The sequence below is a fragment of the Schistocerca serialis genome, chromosome 3 (assembly GCF_023864345.2).
Source record: "Schistocerca serialis cubense isolate TAMUIC-IGC-003099 chromosome 3, iqSchSeri2.2, whole genome shotgun sequence".
Classification (NCBI taxonomy): Eukaryota; Metazoa; Arthropoda; class Insecta; order Orthoptera; family Acrididae; genus Schistocerca; species Schistocerca serialis.
The window spans coordinates 567,065,990-567,083,932 of NC_064640.1; positions in this window are offsets into that span (position 1 = coordinate 567,065,990).

Sequence of the window (17,943 nt, forward strand, 5' to 3'; positions counted from 1 at the left end):
GTGAGAACACGCATATTACCCCAGTTTCGAGCGCTAGTCATGCGCTCGGATGACGCCAACACACGGCTGGCTGCAATTAAAATTTTAATTGTTGCGTAGGTGGAGCTCTCGGCTCCCGGGCCTTAGAAAGAGACCTGACGAGCATCGTAATACGCCTATAAAACTGACGTCACACGTCAGGCCTTTCAATAGGCCATGATTTCACACCCCGGAGTGTAAAAACCCAACCACACAAAGCTGATGTGTGTCGATATATTGGCAATATTCTAAGCTCCGGAGCCCTCGTAGCCTGTAATATACGTAATAATTTTGCGCAGTAATCAAATCTCTGCCGTAGCTGTAGCTAAGTAACGAGTTTATCATCAATATCTACGGCTGGAAGCTAAATCCGGATGTTACACTGGATGTGAAACTTTTGGTTGCCGACAACCGTCAACATTAAATTCAAAAATGATTTGATGGCGGATCTCTTTCACTATGTCTTTCTTGAAGTGATCAAATTTCGCAGTAAATTTCTTATACTAGGGATACAGTCATTTTGTCTTCTGCATTAAAATAAACCATTTTTAATCAAACATGTTTTAGTTCTACTTAGATATTAATTTCAGAGAGTAGGCTGCTACATTACACTTTTCTGGTTTCACAAAAAAAGTTACCATTTATTAAGATCTGTTCCTGTTTATGTGTAATTCTAATAACCTCTTAGGAATAACCACTGAAGGTCAAATGTTCACCGAGCGATGTGGCGCACTGGTTAGACACTGGACTCGCATTCGGGAGGACGACGGTTCAATCCCGCGTCCGGCCATCCTGATTTAGGTTTTCCGTGATTTCCCTAAATCATTCCAGGCAAATGCCGGGATGGTTCCCCTGAAATGGCACGGCCGGCTTCCTTCCGTAATCCGATGAGACCGATGACCACGCTGTCTGGTCTCCTTCCCCAAACCAACCACCAACCACCACCACTCAAATGTTCTTGAGGGAAAGTGTAGCCTTTGAAGCGACAGTTGCATCATAAGCACTTCTATCTACTAAGTATTATGTATGAGTCCTCTGTATTAATTCCCTTGCACTGTACGCTTATTTCCTACAAAATCAGAGATTCGAGTATCCTTGTGATTGCACTGGTGTTTAGAATTTACGTACCATTGAAACGTTTGCGTAAGAAATGTTTCCACCCGTGTAGAACCCAGCATAGTTTCCTGCACTGCTTGTATGAAAAGCAGTTTGTTGGATTTGTTCATTAAGGCTGTAGGTAACCAAGTATGTATTCACTTCATGGCCCACATGTATGCCACATTTCCGAGCAGATGCGCCTATCCGTTTAGTAAAATAAACACTGCTTTTCCAGATATCTGACTAAATACGGAAGTGGAATGAGAACTTCGTACCACAGTAAGTAGGTCTGATTTCAGAGATGTCACCAGAAGTGAATTTAGCCATGACTGTATCTCAAGGTAACGTGATGAAGTTTGATATCTATCAAAAATTGACAAAATGGAGTAATGTGTACAGGTTATCAATGTTGCAAAGATAGGAAAAAGGCAACTCATGGTTTAACATCCCATCAATGACAAAGTAATAGGAGAAGGAAGAGGCAAAAAAAGGATGGTTATCTCTACACAAAAAAATTAGTTTCAAACATATGTCAGTAACTATTGTTTGTCATCCTCACAAAGTTCATTGGCACATCTTCGAAAGACTTATAGGATCCTTCATCATAGGAAAACAGTGAAACATAATCCCAGAAAGTAATTGCAAGAAAAAAAAAATACTTCTAGGGATATGACGGCGTGCGCAATGGGCATGGAAGTGAGACCTCTAACAGTATCATGTATGCTCTATTGCACACAGCACGCTGTGGACTACACTGCACACACATACTACGACGGTGTTCTTAACCACACTAGAAACGAAATGCTGTTTATACGGGGAGCAGCCACTATGGGACTATACACCACAGAGCCAAAAGATGATTACAACCTGCTTAAAAGCGTGTTGGTCCACGTTAGAAGGGCAATAGCGCAGCGATTCTGTGCGGCATGGATTCAACAATACGTTTCTGGAGATACGTATCACCAAATGACAATGCACAGGTCAGGCATATACGGGCTGGTGACCTGTTGGCGCCGGCCGAAGTGGCCGTGCGGTTAAAGGCGCTGCAGTCTGGAACCGCAAGACCGCTACGGTCGCAGGTTCGAATCCTGCCTCGGGCATGGATGTTTGTGATGTCCTTAGGTTAGTTAGGTTTAACTAGTTCTAAGTTCTAGGGGACTAATGACCTCAGCAGTTGAGTCCCATAGTGCTCAGAGCCATTTGAACCATTTTTTGACCTGTTGGCGTGGAGCTGGCGGCCGATTGTCCCCTAAAAGTGTCCTACCTGGTTCTTTTCGTGCAAATTTCGTGAACAAGATATCAACGTTAAGATCAGTACCCGCCAGGGTAGCCGAGATCGCTAATACGCTGCTTTCTGGACTCGGGTAGGCTTGCCGGCCCCGTATCGAATACGCCCGGTGGATTAAAGACGAGGGCCGGTATGCTGGCCAGCCTGGATGTGGCTTTTAGGCATTTTTGCACATCCCGCTGGGTGAATACCGGGCTGGTTCCCACGTTCCGCTTCAGTTACTCGACTCACAGACATATGCAGACATTTGCACTAATTCATAACTTACACTAGACCCAGACAGTGGCGGCAGGAAGGGCATCCGGCCACCCTCTGTCATTAACCCTGCCCAATCCGTAGTAACAAGGCCGACCCTGCGTGACACGGGACAAGGCCCAAAGAAAGAAAACGTCAACCTAAGTTCAGTGTCATGATCCTGAAACCATTGTAACCCGACTCTGGCCTTGTGACATAGATATTTATCCCGTTGTAAGGTGCCGTCGCCATCGAGGAAGGAAAGAGCCAAGAAGGGATGCAGTTGTTCCGCAATAATTTTTACGTTTTCCAGTCATCATGGTATCCTCAGTTACTACTACAGGTCCCATGGAAGCCCAGGCGAACGTTCCTCATAGCGTAATTCTGCCTCCACATTTCAGCGTCGATGACGCGGTATATGTTTAAAACGTCCTCTCCATTCATGTTCATACTCAACATGAATAGAGAGGATGGCCTTAGGTTTGCACCGTCCTGGCTGCCGGCTATCAGAGCCCAACAGCCCGCACAAACAACTTGAGACACAAGCATCACCGGCGAGTAACTGCCGCTATGTGACGTATGTCCCGTATGAAGGAAACAAGAGTTACATCCCATTTGCCTATGATTACCAATAAAGTCTCATACTTGTTGACCACAACGTCGCGTTACCCCTATAAAAACTAACATAATCCCTAAAACTTAAACAAATAATACAAATAACATTTCTTTGGACGAGTATCAAGGATTACTCGTCTAAAGTATTGGCATGCGCACCGTCATTTACAAGGCAAAGGATAAAACGCCATCACGTTGAGTGTGACAGTTGTCGGAGCATTGCTGGTGTAACTTGATGAAAGCTTGGCGCATTGCATCTTGCAGGTTATCAATGATATCGTAAAAGCTTGTTGAAACGATACCGGTTATGAACCTCCAGAAAGAATATGAAATGCGGCGACGTTTGCTCTTCGTGGTAGCCTGGCTCCGACGAATGTCGTACACAACCTGATCCATTTTTATACTTTGCCATATGAGCTACGGTGCACAGACTAATACTTTAGACAGGTAACGTCTCACATCTCAAGAAAACTCATCTAAAGAACTGTGGTTCATGTTATTTATTTCTGTTTAAGAGTTCAGGTGGGTTCTTATAGAGGGTAACCGGAAACCGTGGCACCCTGTATTGAAATAGGCAATAGCAAACATAAGCTCACTATTCCCTGCACATGGAAAACTAAAAATATTAACCATTTTTAAACTGTGATGTACCCTCATGCTGAGTTATGACGAAATATAAGTGATTCTGGACCACAAAAGACACGAAGACCTAGAAGAACGCCACTTCAACGGCGGCTGAAACGTTGGTTTTATCCAGTGATAGTTATTTTACAATTTGTCGAGAAACCATACGCAGAAAACTATATATCTATTGATTCTGGTCACGAAAGCCTACCCATTTATGCTACCAGAATGTGTAACGCGTTAAGAATAATTCTTATATGTTTGAACTAATTGTTTATCTTAGAGTCTTTCTAGTGATTCACCGATAGAAAACATACTCTCTTCGGAACTAATGTATGAATAATCTCATACGCATTAGCGCGTATGGAGACGAGTCTACTACAGTGCGTGTCGGGGCTTTCGTGTAGCACAACGCTAGAAGCTCCGCTCAAGTACAGACAGTCTCTACGACTATCGCAACAGCTTTTGTAACGCTTACACCCCTTCTTTGTCACATTTTCTCGTATACCAGGTGACATATGTCAGCAAACGTGTTCAACACTGAACTGTATTAGACGAATTAAAAACATAAAATAAATCAAAGACAACCTGGAACAAGACTTGTCACAGCTAAATCTTAGTCAGTTAATGCCTTCACTCCCATTTCTGAGGAGAAGACAAAACTCACCGTTTCCCTGGTACTCCATCAGCTACACGAGCTCTACATCTCGGCAATTCTGATGGTCTACCATGGGTACGAATATCCAGTTCCCTATTACCATAATCTTTGGGTACGCCTCCGCAATCATCCTGCTGCATTACGGTTGGCAGCTGGTTGTTACATTGAATGAGACGTTCGATTAAGATACAAAATAACAAAAAACTCAAATAGTGCTGCTTACGCTCAGGTTGGGTAGTTGTTGAGGCGAAGTAGTCATTAGTTGAGGGCCTCTGGGACGCCTTCCAAGCTGTGTTGTCTTACGTTTATCTATATAAAGCACACTTAGGCTGGTATCGACTTACACTATGTGATCAAAAGTATCCGGACACCTGACTGAAAATGACTTAAAAGTTCGTGGCGCCCTCCATAGGTAATGCTGGAATTCAGTATGGTGCTGGCCCACATTTAGCCTTGATGACAGCTTCCACTCTCGAAGGCATACGTTCAATCGTGCTGGAAGGTTTGACGGGGAATGGCAGCCCATTCTTCACGGAGTGCTACACTGAGGAGAGGTATCGATGTCGGTCGGTGACACCTGGCACGAAGTCGGCGTTCCAAATCATCCCAAAGGTGTTCTATAGGACTCAGGTCAGGACTCTGTGCTGGCCAGTCCATTCTCGCAATAACATATCTCATTCTCAAGAAAAACTCAAACGCTGGCTATAAAGCCTCAGATAAGTATGTCTCAGCACCACACAGCTGACTGACTAGCAGGTCAACCACAGATAAAACTAAACACCGTGTCAATGATCTTATTCACTGCTCCTACAGTGCGGTCATTCAACTTTGCCCCAGTACTGTAAAACTTCATTATTTACAACAGTAGAAAACATATGAGAATCTTACAAGGGAGCCTAAGAGGTCGTCCGTATCGAGTAATCGTCATCAACAGTAGAGGCAACTTGCGATGAAAGAGCACATGTGGCTTTTATTACGGGAATGATTTACATTTGAGCAAGCATCTCTCTTTTGTATTTCACATGGTATCGAAGGTGTACCTGGGTCCTTAGAAGTCGTTTAGCGATATCAGTGATTAATTGAAGCCTTTGCCAACTCACAGTCACTCACGTTACAGTGTAAACTAGACCTAGGGTGATAATACAGATCAGTATGTCAGCCCCAGCCTATGTTGAAAAAACTAATATTTCCAGTGTTGTGTTCTCTTTCTGGTTTTAGTGCATGACGTTACAAGTCACATCATCATTACATCATGGAACGAAGGTGGCATTCAGTAGATGACCCAATATTGCAACTGGACTTCTGGACTTGATTATGATTATATATGACTTCATTATAACGATTATATATGACTTAATTATTATTAATTATGCTGTGATATGGTATATAGACATGATTTTCCTCAAAATCGCATAAAAAAGAAATGGGAGTACTTCGTGGTAGCAGAACTGTAACACGCCCTTAACTGCAGTAAATGAATGATGAGGTGTAGTACGTAGCAGACAGTGCAGAGCTTATGGTGGAGTGGATAATGTTGCTCCAATTTTCTGCTATAACAAAGATTAAGAATTCAATACAAGCGTTTGAATTAAGAAATTATTAGTAGCGACCATTGTCAAACATTTCATAGGCAATAACGCACTATTTTCAGAGTCTCCACACTGTTAACGACGGGCTGAGGTTACTAACACATCAGTTAGATCTCTATATTTCAGTCCACGTTTCCACTAGTGAATGTGACAATAGGATGTGTTAGAATCATGTGTCGTGTACAACACGTCATCTAATGTTGAAATTTGTTTCCTTTTTTATATTGAAGCATAGCTTCATTTTCGGGAGGTGATAAAGGAATTCTTGTAATTTCTCAACGCTTCTTATTAGACAGTATTTCGGTGTCATACTATCAAATGCTTCAGTTAATTCGAAGAGGATACCTACCACAGCCAATTTATTCATTTATCTAAGCTTGTCATAAACAAAAGATTAACTTTTCTCTTAGATGTCGAAATTAAAGTGCGTGCCTAACAACAAATTATATATGGTGAGATGTTAAGATACTCTTTTAAACGTTATCTTTTCAAAAACTTCGGAAACATTATTGGCACGAAAGTTGCTTTGTAATTGTATTATATACTTCTCCCATTTTATCAGGAGGCTTCATTAATGATTATTTTCACGCATCTGGAAACTGACAGCAGTAGATTACCGCACTAATAAATGGTGCACAGATTACATGTCGGCAAGGTACTGCTTCACTATACCCGAGTAAGTTTTCTTGTACTCCATTTGAAGTCTGTATGACGTTATACATCCACTGACATTCCTTTCCCTTGAGAGACAGTTAGTAAGTTATTACTGAACACCTGCCTCTCTATTCGCAAAATAATTTGTTATCTTTCTTGTGATGCTTTTAACCAAATTGGCCGATACGAATATTACCCAGTGGCGCTTTATTTATTATGAATCACTTCGTAAAGATCAGTAGAAATCCTCGGCATTTGAAGTTAAGTTTGGGTAAATCTAATGGTGTGAGATGTCATCTAGGGATTATCTATGACTCGTTAAAATAAGAACCTACAGAATCATTCTGGTTATACAGCACAATCCAAAATGAATACTGCGATTACAAACAGCTGAAACTATTTAACGAAAAGCAATACATCTGTAAGAAGTACCGAGAAGGGAAAAAATATTCAAAAATTTCTTACTTTACATGTTTTATAAATGGTGGTAAGAAAAAGTCTGGAAAGCCTGTAAGGGAGGCTGCACTCAGCAATTACTGTTGAGAAAGAAATCGATACTTTGCGCCATTTTCGAGTCTGGTTGTTGTGTGCGCAAATTCAAGTCTTGTTGTGATGCACAGGCATCTGTGGATCCGTGAGTTACCTCTTGTCGAAAAGCTTATTACTAGTTAAAATGTGCGTTTTTCTCTCGCGATAGACTAAATAGTCTGGAAAGCCTGTAAGGGAGGCTGCACTCAGCAATTACTGTTTTGAAAGAAATCGATACTTTGCGCCATTTTCGAGTCTGGTTGTTGTGTGCGCAAATTCAAGTCTTGTTGTGATGCACAGGCATCTGTGGATCCGTGAGTTACCTCTTGTCGAAAAGCTTATTACTAGTTAAAATGTGCGTTTTTCTCTCGCGATAGACTAAATTTAATCTAGGTCAGGAAAGTCAATTTTTTTCGTTTGAGGAAACCAAACGAAGAATTAGTTTGGCGATACCGTCTATGGGAGCCTGCTTGACTTTGAGAGCGGTACAAGCTGATTGGTTAGCTTCACTGATAAATAATTCGAAAACTGCGCCAAGTAACGAGTTTTTTAACAATTATTTCTCAGAGCAAACTCCGCTGCAACTTCCTTACAGTCTTTTCGGACTGTTTCTGAGCCCACTGTACGTCATTCTCCTCCTTCACAAGAACTTCTAAGCGATAATCAATTTCAGCCTATATATTCTGAAACGTATATCGAGCGCATTAGAAAAGCACATTTTGAATTTTTTAATAGTTTTTGATGAAGGAGGCACGTACACGATGACCTTCATACAACACCATAAAAAAAAATCATTGAGTGTCAGGTCCGGAGACCCAGGTGGCCAAAGAGCACAGTACAGAGTCGTCACGTTCAATATGTCTGTTTCAACCGATTTGAAATTGTTGGCTTAAAAAATGCGAAACTACATAACAGAATGTGGGGATGCTCCACGTTCCTGTAAGGTGTAATCAGTGGAACTCTTATCAAGGTATGGCATCAACCATTGATCAAGCATGTATAGGTAAATGTTTGTTGAAACAGCTCATTGAAGAAAAATCAACTGTACAATTTGTGTGCTCACACCACACAGCACACATTAACTTTCGATGAATCACACTAATGTTCAGTTACTTGTGCGAACGTTGTTCTGAGTACAACCTGTACAATTTGTGTGCTCACACCACACAGCACACATTAACTTTCGATGAATCACACTGATGTTCAGTTACTCGTGCGAACGTTGTTCTGAGTACCTCACCACTTATATGGAAGATTACGTCATCGCTAAAAATGAGACGTGCAGCACATGTTTCTTCCTCCTTGTCTTCCAGTAGAAAAAGTCGTATGTTTAACGTAGTCATTCTACTCCAGTTTTTGTGAACTTTGAATCACGCATGGTTTCATTCTCCGCTTTGTTTTAATTACAATCCGAACTGTTGTTTGTGACATATGTAGCTTCATATAGGTGTCATACGTCGATTTCCTTGGACAACATTCACACAAGTGGTGATTTCCCCTGCTCATCACAGCTTACGCTACGGCTTCCAATTCGCTGCAGTTGCGCAAGGATCGAAATTCTTAACTTCCGTTTATATTCTCTTTAATCCTGATAGATCTGTCTCTAATCATTTAATAGTTCTAACCATGGGTAATTGCCTCATTCATTTTGAACTGCCCTGTATACTAGCTGACTGGACTCAAAAAGTAAATCGTCCTCATTGTGCATATTTTCGAGGGGAACTAAGTGAAAATAATTCCCAGGTACGCTGAAAATTCATACTCCTTAACCCCAGACTGAGGTGTAAATCTGCTATGGTTCAGTTTCTAGATTAAAGAAGTTAACGCGCTCAGGTACCACATTTAGTTGAAGGCAGCACACCAAATTATTGAGCAAAACCTCTTAGAAAATAAAGCGAATAGTAAGCCTTGTTAGACGCTCTTCCGCGCTGCTCTGTTACGTCATTTCGGTCGGTAGCAAGAGCAAGTGAGTTCCCAGTCTTAAGCTGGAAGTGTAATTCAATGGTCTATTAGGAGACGTTATCAGCGAGCGGACAATAACCGTAAAACTTGGTGTGGCCGTCGCCCACCCCGGCAATGGAAAGCGGAGACCATAAGCGCCAATGTCCCATTTCTTGAGACGATCTATTAAGGGAACTAGAATTAACGGGAGTCGATTATCGGGAACCTAATGTAGCTCGCGGTGTTAATCAGTACTTAACTGACGCTCTTACTCATAGAGCAGACGGCGGGAAAACTTGTCTGAAAACTGCGGAAATCTTCATCCTTCCCGTGGAAGCTCTATTGTGCAAGGATCGTCATATCAGAGTAAATGTAGTGTGTGGATAAACAAGTCCGTAGAGGTACTAGTTACTTTGAAACTTGCATATATTCACCGAGCATGTACTTATCACTACTTACACATTAACAAAACTTTTAGTTCTTTAATTCTAAGCCCATTCAAAGGATAGAATAAGCTAATTATGTTGAATATGACGAAAAAAAAAATCAGAATTCAAACCGATTCTGGTATCCGAAATTCTATAGCTTTGGTGAATGAAATTAAAGACTGACGAGTTCCACCCAGTTCTAAGGTACTATCTATTGGCTTCACTAGTTTGCTCCTAAGCGTACATTATGATGAATGCGTGAACATGCTGCCTGGCGTATTGCAAAAATCCACCGGTAAGTCCAGTGGAGCTACACAGTATAATCTCTGCTATCCAACCATTCTCGTACGTAACGCAGAAATATTTTCAGCCTCCAAAGTTTTCTCTACAGTCACAGGTATTTACGTGGGTTGGTCTATTAGTCTACCACTATTTGAAATTTTCATGTCAATGTTTGAAAAATTATTGCTAAATGAAGGCTCCTCAGTTGCAAAATCAAACGCTGTCTTAGATATATAAACGAAGAACAGTCCTTGAGGACTTAAACAACTCGACAAATAGTTACGTTCGTTGGACACTAAGGCTTCTTCCAACACAACAAAATTCAGTTTACAATCTAAGACTCTCCTAAAACGTACTTGGACTTTTTACGGACATTAGTGCTCTGCAGCACTCATTAACATTTACAGGAAAACATCATCCATCGGTGTTTTAACTCCTGCAATATCGCGGAACCCACTAAGTCACAAGCAACCAGCTTTCCGCTCTAGGAGCTTGTATCTCTTCCATTATTCGAACTACAATTTCAATCAGGACTATAGACAATACTACTCATAGAGTTCTCCAATAGCTGTCATATTACGAAAAAGTACCATTAACTTATGACAAGACAGAACTATACAGCATAACATTATAAAATCATGTGCTAACGACAGCATATGTAGCCTGTTAATAATAATAGTAAGACTAGGATATTATTCAGTAAAAATAATAATATGAAAATGAGATGACTATTGGATCATCTGTTAGTGCTGTAAAAAGTTATGTTTAGGCCAATTAGATTAGATTAAGTTTCGCCAGCTCTTAATTTTGCACACAGATGAAAACAGTAAATAATTACAGTGGTGAAATCACTGCCATTCTAAAAAGCAGCTGTCATCAAACTGCAGAAAAACTTGAACCCTCTGAGTGCCTGCGCGCGCGAACACTTCCTTACGTACATGTTCAATATTTTTATACAGCACGGAAAATTAGGTTCTACATAGCGGTTGTAATTATATACGTTTAAAGCTTCGATCCTCCAATTTCAGTATCTACATTGTTCCCACAATTTACGCCAGTATGTTGCAAAAAGTAATTAAGATGGTTAAAACCTTCCTATAATAATATATAATCATGCTTAGCCGAAAATAAATACTTTCTCTTTTTATTCCCGTCGGTAAGTCTTCTTTGGACAAGTAACCATGCCGACAAGTGCTTTACATCGCAAGTTCTTACGTCCCCGAGCTTTTTGTTCCCGGTATCTCGCAAGGGGAGTCACCACTACCGATGCACATAACGATCGGAGTGTAGGAAAATGTGTAGCAAATAAAACAGCGAGAAGTGGGTGCGAAACATTTGTGGACTTGCATGAATCAGACTGCTTACCTCAGTCTACACTAAAGAACTGGCAATCAACTTCTCAGACTTTTAAGACTAGAGCTAACTTTCCTGATTTCATCTCTGCCAGGTACATGTTCTTCCGTTACAAAGATTATCATTCTGTTGAATCCATGGTTCTTGTTGACCCAGACTACATGTTTACTTCAGGAGATATGGAGAGACATCTGCCTTCAGATTTTTCAGATTTTTTTATTGCTATTTAATATGGACAACATCGTTCTTGAAGAATGTCTCCCACAAACAGGGAGTAGTACCCTATTCTTCCATGGGTGACGAAGTACACCACTTTCACAACAGTTTATTTAGACAGTATGTTGATTAAGAAGTAACAAAGAAAGTCAAATTACCGCTTGCCTAATTCACCCAGATGAGCTGAATACATGTTTAAGTTTATAAGACAAAAGTAGCGAATATTACAAAAAGTAATTAACTTGAGACTTTATTTGGCAGTGATCTTTCAAAACTTACTTATTTTCGTAAAGAATAGCCGTATTAGGTATGAAAGTTGTACGAATGTTCATAAAAATCGTTGTAACTGATTATTTCTTGGCTGATTAAACCTATGATATGGCACGTTACACATCTTTGTGCGCCTCGTTGTATTTCATTACATATGTGTTACCTTTTAGTTGTTTGAAAAGGACTCCACTCCGCATTTGAATTAATGTACCATTAAACTTGCAACACCACGAAAACTGCATGAAATAAACGTCAAATTGACATCAAGTGTAGCACATATTTGGATATGTAAATGCTTCGCATTTCAGCACAATCCCACAAAGTACGCAGTAGTAGCGCCATTCACATTTCGTTTAAGGAGAGAAGGACGCAACAAGTTACTCACTCAGAAGCTGCAACTGAATATTGGTGTTTGTAAAAAGAGTGCGGTATGCCTCGCGAAAGAAGCAGAAACTTCTGTCTGCACTTGTAAGAACTCCACAGCTGTAGGATAGTGGGCTATGGAAACTGCGGTTTGTCGTTCTGCTAAACTGCTGATAGTGTTGGTCAGGATCCCACGACTGTCGTGTGAACACGGAATCGATGTGATTTGGAGGGCTGTGGAGCGTCTCAACGAAAGGGCCTGACGTACTGTTCAGTCGGCCGTGCAGCATCATACAGCCACGCAACGACTCTTGAGTCAGGAAATGGGCTTCGAAAAGCGACGACGCCTAGAGCACCACGGTCTGTCGGCACGGCAGCCGTCGTTGCGGCTTCGCTTGACGTGGCACAAAGAGAGGTATTTGAATGCTGGTTGGTTGTTGGACCACAAGACTGGCGATCTTTTACAGAAGCTCGAACTTTAGCGCGGTCTTCAATGCGAGATGCCTATAACAGTTTCCACAACGAAACTTTGTCTCGAAACATGACAGAAAATCCAAAGCGATTCTGGTCGTATGTGAAGTATGTTAGCGGCAAGAAACAATCAATGCCTTCTCTGCACGATAGCAACGGAGATACTATCGAAGATAGTGCTGCCAAATCAGAGTTACTAAACACAGTCTTCCGAAATGCCTTCACAAAAGAAGACGAAGTAAATATTTCAGAATTCGAATCGAGAACAGCTGCCAACATGAGTAACGTAGTAAGTAAATATCCTCGGAGTAGTGAAGCAACTTAAATCACTTAATAAAAGCAAGTCATCTGGTCCAGACTGTATACCAATTAGGTTCATCTCGGAGTATGCTCATGCATTAGCTCCATACTTAACAATCATATACAACCGTTCGCTCGACGAAAGATCCGTACCCAAAGACTGGAAAGTTGCACAGGTCACACCAATATTCAAGAAAGGTAGTAGGAGTAATCCACTACATTACAGGCCCATATCGTTAACGTCGATATGCAGTAGGATTTTAGAACATATATTGTGGTCTAACATTATGAATTACCTCGAAGGCTGGTTGGTTCAAATGGCTCTGAGCACTATGGGACTCAACTGCTGAGGTCATTAGTCCCCTAGAACTTAGAACTAGTTAAACCTAACTAACCTAAGGACATCACAAACATCCATGCCCCAGGCAGGATTCGAACCTGCGACCGTAGCGGTCTTGCGGTTCCAGACTGCAGCGCCTTTAACCGCACGGCCACTTCGGCCGGCTACCTCGAAGGAAACGGTCCATTGACAAACAATCAACATGGGTTTAGAAAACATCGTTCTTGTGAAACACAACTAGCTCTTTATTCACATGAAGTGCTGAGTGCTATTGACAAGGTATTTCAGATCGATTCCGTATTTCACGATTTCCGGAAGGCTTTTGACATCGTACCACACAAGCGGTTCGTACTGATATTGCATGCTTATGGAATATCCTCTCAGTTATGTGACTGGATTTGTGATTTCCTGTCAGTGAGGTCACAGTTCGTAGTAACTCACGGAAAGTCATCAAGTAAAACAGAAGTGATCTCTGGCGTTCCCAAAGGTAGTGTTATAGGCCCTTTGCAGTTCTTTATCTATATAAACGATTTTGGAGACGATCTGAGCAGCCGTCTTCGGTTGTTTGCAGATGGCGCTGTCGTTTATCGACTGATAAAGGCATCAGAAGATCAAAACAAGCTGCAAAACGATTTAGAAGAAATATCGGAATGGTACGAAAAGTGGCAGTTGACCTTAAATAACGAAAAGTGTGAGGTCATCCACATGAGTGCTAAAAGGAACTCGTTAAACTTCGGTTACACGATAAATCAGTCTAATCTAAAAGACGTAAATTCAACTGAATACCTAGGTATTAAATTACGAACAACTTAAATTGGAAGGAACACACAGAAGATGTTGCGGGGAAGGCTAACCAAAGACTGCGTTTTATTGGCAGGACACTTACAAAATGTAACAGACCTACTAAGGAGACTGCCTACACTACGCTTGTACGTCCTCTTTTAGAATACTGCTGTGCGGTGTTGGATCCTTACCAGATAGGAGTGACTGAATACATCGAAAAAGTTCAAAGAAGGCAGCACGTTTTGTATTACCACGAAATATGGGAGAGAGTGTCGCAGAAATGATACAGGATTTGGGATGGACATCATTAAAAGAAAGGCGTTTTTCGTTGCGACGGAATCTTATCACGAAATTCCAATCACCAACTTTCTCCTCCGAATGCGAAAACATTTCGTTGACACCGACTTACATAAGGAGGAACGATCACCAAGATAAAATAAGGGAAATCAGAGCTCGTACGGAAAGATATAGGTGTTCATTCTTTCCGCGCGCTATACGAGATTGGAATAAAAGAGAATTGTGAAGGTGGTTCGATGAACCATCTGCCAGGCACTTAAATGTGATTTGCAGGGTATCCATGTAGATATAGATGTAGATCGTGTTACCGCTCGTGTACGATGGAGCAACGACTACCGGCACCCACCGTAATTCGATAGCGGAAGTATCGAGACTGCAGTTAATCGTTTAGCAATATTATTTCTTGCATTGGTCGTAATCTCACGACTGCGACGCGAATGTGGAACCGATTGATTCAGAAGAGCCATATATGATCTCAATGGACACAGTGACTGGGGCCAGAGACGACAGAATCACTGATCGTTCGGCGGAGCCAGATACACGTTCTTCAGTTACAATGATTTTTCAAGCTTTTTCTCATGCTGTTTACGGGGAATATGAACACTATCGACCCTGAAGACAATCTCCCAGAAAGAGAGAGCAGTACCATATACTTTCATGGGTGATGAAGCACATCAGAAAGGGGCTTTCTTACAGCAAGACAAGTATCCACCGAACATTTACATTTAACTTTATTGATGGCGCATTGCTTAGGTAACTAAATGGACTGCTCTTTGATTAAGTCTAAATTTTTTGACAAGCTACACGAAAGACGTTTTAATTGTATCCTAGCGTATCCTTACAATTTTTCAATTAAATGAAAGCATTGAGAAAGAAGAAGAATTTAGCTTAAGATCATTTGATTATGCAGGAAAGCAAAAGAGGTTAGGATAGACATAATAGGATCCGACCAACAGTGCCATTACAAATGCGAGGACCCCTGTAGTATACTTCGAGCCACTGATTGCTGCGTCGCATATTGATTTCCAATACTAGTGATCGACTGTCTTCAGGGAAGCATCTCCGAATGAATGTAGAGTCGCTGCCTTAAGTCTGTCTTCTATTCTATTGTATTGTATTCTATTGCAGTTTAATCTAAGTCTTTGTACCGTTGTATGTGTGTAGTTAGTCCATTATATAATGGGTGATCGAAAGTTTCCGTTTGAGGGCAGGCGCCAACATGTAGGCAAGGCATTAATGTGGCATTCGTGTCTTTCCGATGTGCGTGCGGTAAATGCGTAAATGTGAACTATGGCGACGTTATCATCAAATCCCTCCAAAGAGGACCAACGTGCTGTTTGTCTTTTCTTGGCTGCTGAAAAGCAAACAGAGGTAGACATCCATCGCAGAACGAAGAATGTGTATGGGACAGGATGTCTGTCGAAAACCACCGTTGTGGAATGGTTGAACGAGGAGTGCTGCTCCTGTGTCGTGATAACGCGCGTCCCTATATTGCCAATGCTGCAACACAGATGTTACGCAAACCCAAGAGGGATACACCGAAGCCTCCGTCCTATGGTCCTACCCTCTCCCGATGCGCTTATCTCACCTCCGGTCCTTTAAAGGCCTTCAAGGGGCGAAGATTGCTGTTGGGCAAGGATGTGCAGCAGGTAGTTACGGACTCCTTCACGCAGCACGATGTTTTACGAAACGGCTGTCTCCAATCTGGTGCGTCTGTGAGATGTTTGCCTCAGTGCCAACGAAGATTTTCCGTGATTTTCATACTGATTCTGGATTGCGCGGCCTTCTAACGGACTACTTAATATCATCTCTTATACAGTCAATTGATCGAGTGGGAACACTTCTACACTATAGCTATTGCAGGTCTAACGTGTCCGTTTAGGCCACACCCTGACACGTTTGTAGCTAGTTATAGTTTGTAGAAGTTTTATCTTGGTGTCTCCAGATTTGGAAGCTGTTAGCTGTCAGTCAGTCAATATTATGCGCCCATTTTGCTTCCACTGCATGATTCATTAATTATAAACTGTCATTGTTAGAGTCAGAGTTTTGGTTCTGTTCTGTGTCGTATACTTGCCAAGGGTCAGGTTCACCTCGGGGAACTGCAAGTAGAGTTTTTCTGTAGAGTGTGTTTCTATGTATTCTGAATGTACACTGGCGGCAGAAATCGCAACGCCAAGAAGGAGCTGTGACACATAAATGAAAGTTGGTAGGTGTGTTTCAACATGTGAAAGCTTAATCAGATTTCACGCCAGTCGCGTAAGAGTGGCGCTAGCAGCCTTTGAGATTAGACGTGGTGAGTTGATGTTAGTCAAGAATGCCTTTAAGGCGACAATGATGCCATTATCAACACCTAACTGAGTTTGAACAAGGTCGTGTAATAGGGCTTCGAGAAGCTGGATGCTCCTTCTGTGATACTGCAGGAATGTAGCCACTGTGTATGACTGCTGGCAGCGGTGATCACGAGAATGTACGGTCGCAAGAAGACCGGGTTTTAGATGACCCCACGGTACTACCGAGGGGGAAGACGATCGTGTTCAGTGTATGGCTGTGTGGCATTATACTGCATCTAGAGCAACAATTTGAGCAGTGCTTTGCACCACAATGACACAACGAACATTTACATATCGATTACTTTAAGAACAGCTCCGCGCCAGTCGCCCCGTAGCGTGCATTCCACTGACCTCAAACCACCAACCATTTGCGACTTCACTGGAGTCAGGCGAGAGCTCATCTGAGGGCAGGGTTTAGGTCGGTTCCGTTTTCTGATGAAAGCTGGTTCTGCCTCTGAGGCAGTGATGGTCGTATGTTAGTTAGGAGAAGGCCAACTGCGGTCCTGTAACCAACTTGTCTGCGTGCCAGACACACTAGACCTAGGCCTGGAGTTATGGTCTTGGGTGCGATTCCGTATGGCAAAAGGAGCACTCTCATGGTTATCCCACGCACCATGACTGCAAATTTGTACGTCAATCTGATTATTCTGATTATTGAATCTATTGTGCTGCCATTCATGAACAGTATTACGGGGGGTTTATTCCAACAGTATAATACTCTCTCACATACCACTATTGTAGCACAACATGCCCTTCAGAGTGTCGACATGTTGTCTTAAGCTGCTCGGTCACAAGATCTGTCTACAATCGAGCACATGTGGGACATAGTCGGAAGACAACTTCAGCATCGTCTACAAACAGCATTGACTGTCCCAGTACTGACCGACCAAGTGAAACAGGCATGGAATTCCATCCTACAAACTGACATCCGGTACCTGTACAACACAACGCCTGTATGTTTTTATTCAGCATTCTGGCGGTTACATCGTTTATCAGTGTACCAGAATTTCACATTTGATATGTCTTATGTCGTGCTGTGATCTTGCAATGTTAATCGCTTTAATGTGTTACCTGGAGAAATGTTCTCCCGAAATACCATTACCTTACATTAAACATTTTTTGGTGAAGCAATTTTTGCCATCAGTGTAGTATACGTGATGTAGTCACAGTGTCTTTTTTCAGGTCTTGGCATTTATCTAGGACTCTTATGGAGTCTTGGAGTTCGTCATGCGTGAAAATTGCTTCTGGGATTCGCAAGTGTTG